The sequence below is a fragment of the Macrotis lagotis genome, chromosome 4, assembly GCF_037893015.1.
Source record: "Macrotis lagotis isolate mMagLag1 chromosome 4, bilby.v1.9.chrom.fasta, whole genome shotgun sequence".
Taxonomy (NCBI): Eukaryota; Metazoa; Chordata; class Mammalia; order Peramelemorphia; family Peramelidae; genus Macrotis; species Macrotis lagotis.
Window position 1 is genome coordinate 91,236,476 of NC_133661.1, and position 7,525 is coordinate 91,244,000.

Genomic DNA, 7,525 nt, shown 5'->3' on the forward strand with positions numbered 1-7,525 from the left:
TAATTTGCTATTGAATTATTGTTAAAGATCCTATGGACAAGGTTTTAAAAGGCGGATGGTATAAGGTACTATAGGTATGACATATTCCAAGTGGTTTAGTAGACAGCAATCATGCTTTTAAATTATAAGCCATTTTAAACCAGACTATGTGTTTAAAAACAGTGTTCAACAAAGGCTATCACATTATCATCCTGCTTTTTTCCCTGAAAGAAGAGGAGATTGATCAAGGTGATTTTGCCTACCAGTAATGATTTCCTTTTCAAAAATGGAAAATGCAACAAAGAAAACATTTGAGTGGACATACAAGTGAGGATGATCTATGACTTAAAAAAAAACCCACACACATTCTTTTTTTTTTAATCAGTGCTTTTCTTCTTCAATGGGGAATCTAACAAACCTTCAGATGCATTTGTGCTTCGGTTGGTGCAATCTGTAGTGCTATGAGCTATGCTGATGTTGTTCTTCACTTTCATCATTTCTCTGCCCCATTCTGGACATCATCTTCATCATCCTCATCTTTTAACTCTTGCACTTCATCTGAGACTTCTAAGTGACTCTCTTCCAACGCTCCCTCAAGACCACCACTGTCCAGGAACTTTTTGAAACCTTCTAGTGTATTTTCCCCATGGTATTCAATGCTTTTTTTCTCAGAACCTGCAGGGAAGTACTTCAGCGTGGGAAAATAGTGGACCAAAACGGAATCGACCTTGTTAACTGATAAGTCTATCTTGGCGATGGTTATATTTTCATGATCCTTGTAAGCTTCTCCCAGTTCATCCCAAATGGGTGTCAACTTTGTGCACTGAGTACACCAAGGAACGTAAAACTCCACAAAGACATTCGTGTTTTCATCTAAAGCGACTTTATCAAAGTTCTTGCCAACCAAAATTTTAACAGGTTTTTTATCCCAGTCGTCGGGCAGATCTTGGCTCATCAGGTTGGAGTCGAATTTGCCCTCCAAAAACTGCTTACAGAACTCTTCTATCTTCTCTAAAGTTAACTCATCGGTCTCGGGTTTGTACTTGGTCATCTCGCTTTCCATACTGATGAGGCGCATGGTTGGGCACTCTTCCTTTCTCAGGCCGAAGAAATTCAGGATCCCCTTGTTATCGCCCCGGTCGCTGTCAATGACGATGAACAGGATCTCCTCCTTAAACTTCTGAGCCGCTTTTTTGAAATTGCTAAAGCGGTCCTCAAAGTCGGGACTGCTCTTGGGCAAGAACATCAGCAGGTGGGTCTTCAGCTGCCCCGCGAAGATCTTGGGGGCCGTCTGCTCCGTGAACTCGATGACCGAGGGCAGCCGGTAGCGGTTCACGAAGTTGACCACGTTCAGTTTCGTGATGTCTCCCACGAAGTCGTTCCGCCCTTCGTCGAACTTCTTGAAGAGGATGATGCCGTCCTTGTCCAGCTGGTACTTGGAGAAGAGGTCCTGGCTGTAGGTGATCCCGAAGGAGACGTCATCGAAGTACTCGGCCGCCGCCGTGAAGTTCTCCACGTTGGCCGACTGGTCCTCCTTGAAGATGCCCACGACGAACACTTCGTTGGTCTCCACGGAAGCCTCCACGTCGGCGGCGCTCTCCAGGAGGAGGAGGGCCGGCTGGATGCGCTTCTTCATCCATTCCACGATGTCTTTAGCTTCGCGGCCGTTGGTGTAGTCCTTGGGCAGAGACGCATCTCCGTTCTTAAATAGCTTGAGAGTGGGGAAGACTCGAATTTTGAACTGCTCGGCCAGATCGAGCTCTTGCGTGGCATCGACCTTGCCCAGCCGGATTTTCGGGTTCTCGGCCTTCAGCTGCTCGGCGGCCTTGGCAAACTCGGGCAGCAGAAAGCGGCAGGGGACGCACCAAGGGGCGTAGAAGTCCACCAGCAGGTAGTCGTAGGCGGCCAGGGCCTCGTGGAAGTTGCTGGCTTTCAAGACCAGGACGTGATCTTCCTCCTCTTCGGTCTCGGGAGGGTCCGCGACCTCGGTGGAGACCGCCAGGGTGGAGGCGAGCGGGGCGCTGCTGGCAGCGCGGCCGGCGGTCAACAGGGCCAGGAGATGGTGGGGGGCCGGAAGGGGCCGGAGGAGCTACAGTTATCCCCTCGGGTCATTCGAAAGGAGCCCGGGAGCCCCGGGCGCGCGCTGCGCAGCGCTGCGCCAGCCCGGCCAAGCTGTCCCTGCTGGGCCCCGGGGGTGCCCGGCCCGGGGAGGGAGGCTGAACCCCGACTGCGCCGCCGCCTGCGGGCCCGGGGGTCGGGCGTCGGGCGTCTCCAGTCCCCGATCCTTTCTCTGCATGAATTGAGGGATTCTGCAATGCAGCCTGTGATGGAGGAGGAGGAGGAGGAGGAGGATGGAGGAGGAGGATGGAGGAGGAGGAGGAGGAGGAGGAGGAGGAGGAGGAGGATGGAGGAGGAGGAGAAGGAGGAGGAGGAGGAGGAGGAGGAGGAGGAGGAGGAGGATGGAGGAGGATGGAGGAGGAGGAGGAGATGAAGAACTTCGTTTTTGCAATATGTTTTATTCATATAGTCCACCTTTATAGGTGGAAACTTCCTAAAAACCCCGATCTCAGAGACTTAAAGTGGCTTTGATTTGCTCTCCATACGAATGATCATCATTTGGAAAATGACTGAACAAGCTGTAGAATATGGATATATTATTGCTCTGTAAGAAACAAAGCAGGAAGATTTCAGAAAAGCCTGCAGAGACTTGCACGAACTACTGCTGAGTGAAGTTAGCAGAACCCGGAGCACACTATACCTGAAAAGCAAGGATCTATCCAAAAGAAGCTTCAGAGAAAAACTAGTCCTCCCTATTCGGTTTACAGGTGAGGAAACGTGAACAGGAAGGTTACAGACAAGTTTCTTAAGGAACAATGTCAGAGAGAGTCGGATTTGAAGTCAGGTGAGTACAGTTAACTATTGTACTGTAATGAGTTGTAAACCAAACGTAGCCCCTGGTTTACCTATGGGGAGAAATCACTTAAGTCTCGGGGTCTCAGTTTCCTCATCTGTATTGGGGGTTGGACTAGATGACTTCAGATCTCTCTCTCTCAGTAGTAGTAGCAACTGCCTAGCAATTCTATGACCCTCTGACAACAGAGCCTGCTAAGTGATTGTAACCATGGTTTAAAAGGATAGGTGGGAGCAGCCAGGTGGCCCAGGGGATAGAGCACTGGTCTTGGAGTCAGGAGGATGGAAGGTCAAATCCAGCCTTAGACACTTGCCTCTTACTAGGTATATGACCTTGGACAAGTCACTTCACCCTGATAGCCTCACGTCCAGGGCCATCTCTAGTCATCCTGATTCATACCTGACCACTGAACCCAGATGAGCTTGGAGGCAAAGTGAAGTTGGTGACATAATACAGCATCCCCTCACTCAAATCCAATTCATATTCTTGTCATGGCATCACCTCTGTGATGTCATGGTCATTTTTGAGAATGAAGGACAGACATCATCAAAAGGATAGGTGGCAAAGATGGGACTTAAACCCAGTTCCCCAGATTTCAATTCTAGTGCTCTTTCTACTCTACCAAGTCATCCAGAATAGAAATAAAACATAGTCTTTTTTAGGTTTTTTTTTTGCAAGGCAAATGGAATTATTAAGTGTCTGAGACCAGATTTGAACTCAGGTATTTCTGACTCCAGGGCCAGTGCTCTATCCACTGCACCACCTAGCCATCCCATGAAATAAAACCTTTTGTTTTGTTGTTTTTGTTGCTGTTCAGCAGTTTTAGGCCATTAGAGAATGCTCTATTTGATTATTCTCTTCCAGCTTCCTAGGATGCAAGAACAGTCTCTAGAAAAGTATAGGGGAAAACAAACATTTCTCATTTCCACCAGAGTCTAGAACAGTGGGGGAAGTCATAGAGATTCTCTAAGCTCCATATATACCTTCCAGGAACTTGATGCCGAAGGTATATAATTTTGTTGTTCAGTTGTTGTTGATGCTTTTCAGTAGTCTAACTCTTTGTGGCCCTATTCACACTTTTCTTGGCAAAGATACTGGAGTAGTAGTTTGCTGTTTCCTTCTACAGCTCCTTTTACAGATGAAGAAAACTGAAGTAAATAGGAAGTGATTTACCCAGGGTCATACAGGTTGTAAGTTCCAAGGCTAGATTTGAACCCAGGAAGATTAGTCTTTCCACCTCCAGGCCTAGCATTCTATCCACTGTCCCATCTAGCTGCCTCAAGACTTTACAATAACCTTTATTCTTTATGCAGCATAGAACTGGGTTGATGAGAAAATTCTCAGGTTGAGTATATATTGCATTAATGTTTTATATACTGTAATAATTATATTTGTCTATATGAAGATCCCCGAGTGAGAAGATCCCAAATGTGCTGATTCTTTCCTTTTTATTTCTCTTATTTCTTATCATATTCCATTTTATACATTAAATAACTACCAACCTAGGTCATATCCTCATTATCTCTTGCCAAACCTGTTGGAAAAGCATTCTTAATGGTCTCTCTGCCTCAATTCACTCTCTGCTCCAATCTATCCTCCGTTCAACTGTTTTCTTTTTTTTAAATCACATGACTATTAATTTTACACATTTATAATCTGCCACTGCCCCAATGAAAAAAAAATCAAGAAAAATATCTCAACTTCCTATCATAATTATACATAATCCAGCAAACCATATTCCCACACTGAAAATGACCAAAAATATGTCTCCCCCTGAATTTTAAGTTATCATTTTTCTGGTAGAAGATGAGTAGTATGTATCACCTTCAGTCTTCTGGACTACTTGTCTATTATTCCACCAACCAATAAGCATCAGTGGCTTCTTACTGCTTTCAGGAGTAATGTTTGCAATTCATAATCCCTTACAATCAATATTTCCAGGCTCTTACATTAATCCTTTTCACTTATTCTCCATTTCAACCAAACTGACCTCATCACTTTTCCCCATACATAATATTCTATCTCCTGCTTCTGGGCCTTGAATGATATTCCTTCCTTTCTCTCCTTTTACAATCCCTAGGTCTTTTCAAGACCCAACTCTTACATATTATTTCTTCTATAATGTCTATCCTGATACACCCAATTTCTACTATACTGACCCCTACTTTGTAGAAATTCTGTATTGACCTATGTTGTTCTCACCAATAGATGGTAAACTCCTAGGGTTGCTATTTATTATTCTCTGCATTCCCAAACCCCAGCACAGTACCTAGCACAAAGGAGAGATTTAATTACCTATACAAAGAAAGGAAAGGATTCTGTGGATGACTATTCTTGGAAATGTCCACTGAAAATAAATTGTCAATCAATCAGCAAATAGTATTCACCATTGTTACAAAGATTACCAGCTTCATTTTAAACCAGGAATTCCTATTAAGACAAGATGTAGGGAAGATATTTAGGAAATTCTATGCCTATATGCTCTCTTATAGTGGAATCTCTAAAGCAATAGATAATATTTGACAGACTGAACCTTACTAAATTAAAATGCAACACTACTGGGGGGGGATGGCACTGCTATTCAATAAACATTACTAAATACATAAACTTAGAAAAATTTCTAACTCATAAAATGAACAAGTAAAGCCATTAAAATGACATAAAATTGATAAAAATTTGTCTTAATAATAATCTTAAAGATATGACTCACTATTCCTAGATCTTGTGATACCTTCCATGCACCCATTACAGAAGAGCACAAAGTGGTCAGGAAGAAGCCTTTGCCCATCAAAAGGAAAGTTGAAGAGACCTTTTGTCCAACAAGAAAAGAGAGGAACACACCCAGGTAGATCTATGTTAACTAGAAAGAGAGAAGTGGGGAAAGACTGCAAGGAGAAAGAGAATTTAAAACTTAATTTTTTAAAAATAAAATGAATGCTAAAAATAACTTTGATGCTGCTCAGTCATTTTCCAGTCATGTTTGTCTCTTTATGACCCCATTTGTGGTTTTCTTGGCAAAAGCACTGGAGTAGATGAGTTTTTCTTCACCAGCTTATTTTACACATGAAGAAATTGAGGCAAACAGGTTTAAGTGACTTGCCCAAGTTTATACAGGTAGTAAGTGTCTAAGGTCAGATTTGAATCAGGAAGATGAGTCTTTTTTGACACCAGGCTGAATATTCTATCCACCACATCACCTAACTATCTCTTAAAAAAAAAAGTAAATTAAACTCTCTTTTAAAAATTGCTATTTTAATTGAAAAACATAAATGTGAACTTTTCTTTAAAAAAGAAGATGCAAAGATCAAGCCTTTTTGAATCTCTTTGTCTTTAAGCCCTCATCTCAATCTTACCTTGTCAGTTCTGATCCCTTCTTGCTAGGAACTAAACCTCTTCTACACTCTTGAGGATTGGAAATGACATCACATCTGCTGCATTTCTAGCTATGAGAACCAGTGGAGAAATTCTTTTTTCTCTCCTAGGGACAAAGAAGTTTTGACAAGAGGATACTTCCCTATTAATAACAAGGATTTACCAACTCTAGTCAAGCTGAGTTTTTGAGGCTCACTATTCTATTGTTCTGACCAAAGCAAAGCCTGGAGAGAAGCAAATTGTATTTAAAAGACAATATGCCAGGCTAACTAGAGTAAATGTTTCATGTTAGATAACAGAGTAAAGGTAGATGTTGAAATTGGAGATATATTATGGTACCAAAATTGCTCAAGAATGGGTAAGAAAATGGGTTATTTTCCTGTAGGCAGAAGTGATTCTCTGAAAGTTCTTGCTCAACTAAATGACATGCCAAAGACATTGTTTTACATTATTGTGTTGATTGACTATGATAGACTTAGCTCTACTCAAACAATTTAGTGATCAAAAACAGTTCTAAAAGACTTGTGATAGAAAATACCACCCATAGTTAGAAAAGAACTATGAAGCCTCAATGCAGGTCAAAGCATACTATTTTCATTTTTAAAAAAAATTGTTAGATGTTTTTTATCTCATGTTTTTTATTCTTTTGTTCTGATTTTTTCATACATTACTAATAAGGGAGATATGTTTAAATAATTGTACATGTATAACCAATTTCAGATTACTCACTATTATGGGAAAGGGGGAGGGAAGGGAAAGAGGGAGAAAAAATGTGGAACTCAAAATCTTAACCCCCCAAAAAAGAATGTTGAAAACTATCTTTATAGGTAATTGGAAAAAAATAAAATTAAAATAAAAAAATAAAGGCATTGTTTTAGGTAGCATCACTGCTCATAGTGTGCAGAATAGTTTGAAAGGGAGAAATGGAGGGAAAAAGAAAGCTTTTTAGGATCCTTTATAGCAGTCCAAGTGAGAGGTGATAGGGATTCTGGAAACAGAAGGAAGAAGAAACAGGAGAAGGTTTTATCCTTGGTGACTTATTTGATATAAGTAATGTATGGAATTCAAGATGTTTCATGATTATTAACCTCAGGTATGGAGAATGGTTCTATCATTGAAATGGTCTGAAGAAAGGATTGTTTTGGGAAGGGGAGAAATAACTAAAATTTATAGAATGATTTCTAAATTTAGAAAGTTCTTAAGACAAAGATTTCCTTTGATCCTCTCTGTAAGGCAGGTGCTACAGATATTGCTATCCCCATT

At 41.6% G+C, this 7,525-nt stretch overlaps 1 long non-coding RNA gene and 1 pseudogene across 1 annotated transcript in view; one reads left to right on the top strand and one right to left on the bottom strand.

Moving 5' to 3' along the window:
- Positions 1-329: 329 nt before the first annotated feature.
- Positions 330-2,275, bottom strand: LOC141522694 (protein disulfide-isomerase pseudogene; annotated as a pseudogene).
- A 482-nt stretch (positions 2,276-2,757) lies between these two features.
- LOC141519948 (uncharacterized) overlaps positions 2,758-7,525 on the top strand; it is a 45,779-nt gene continuing 41,011 nt past the window's right edge. Inside the window, exon 1 of the long non-coding RNA XR_012477481.1 lies at positions 2,758-2,881. This is a non-coding gene — a long non-coding RNA (uncharacterized LOC141519948). The remainder of the gene's footprint in view (positions 2,882-7,525) is intronic.